This window comes from Penaeus monodon, chromosome 19 (genome assembly GCF_015228065.2).
Source record: "Penaeus monodon isolate SGIC_2016 chromosome 19, NSTDA_Pmon_1, whole genome shotgun sequence".
Taxonomy (NCBI): Eukaryota; Metazoa; Arthropoda; class Malacostraca; order Decapoda; family Penaeidae; genus Penaeus; species Penaeus monodon.
Window position 1 is genome coordinate 19,431,225 of NC_051404.1, and position 736 is coordinate 19,431,960.

A 736-nucleotide genomic window follows, 5' to 3' on the forward strand; every position below is an offset into this window, starting at 1 on the left:
AGTCACCAACAACACACCCACACACAAAACATCAAGAAAAACGAAAAATGAAAAAACGACAAAAATTCCCCAGGACCTACGAGTCGCCACGAGCACTCACTCCCATGACACGCGCAAGCTCCCCACACCTGCCTTTGGTTCAGTGACCCCATCAATCAAACCCGACAGCAATTTACTGAAAAAAATCAGGTAAAAGGAAACTAATTGAAAAAAAAAACTCATTAAAAACTAAAATCAGGTAAAAGGAAACTAATTGAAAAAAATCTCATTAAAAACTAAAATCAGGTAAAAGGAAACTAATTGAAAAAAAACTCAATAAAAACTAAAATCAGGTAAAAGGAAACTAATTGAAAAAAAACTCATTAAAAACTAAAATCAGCTAAAATGAAACTAATTGAAAAAAAAAAACTCATTAAAAACTAAAATCAGGTAAAAGGAAACTAATTGAAAAAAAATTCATTAAAAACTAAAATCAGGTAAAAGGAAACTAATTGAAAAAAAACTCAATAAAAACTAAAATCAGGTAAAAGGAAACTAATTGAAAGTAAAAAAATCTCAATAAAAATAACAATCAGGTAAAAAACGACTTTATTCTAACTTCTTCCAAGAGACGACGATGAACTGTTTTAATGAGTTATAAAGCAAAGAAAAAAAAGACATGAAGAAGAGGCTTGAGACAAAACTGCGAAGAAGAAGCACTATCTTGCCCCTTAAAACATACAGCCGTTTTCATTCG

At 30.6% G+C, this 736-nt stretch overlaps 1 protein-coding gene across 1 annotated transcript in view; it reads right to left on the bottom strand.

Moving 5' to 3' along the window:
* LOC119585116 overlaps positions 1–736 on the bottom strand; it is a gene marked incomplete in the record, with an annotated part of 123,275 nt that overhangs the window by 6,263 nt on the left and 116,276 nt on the right.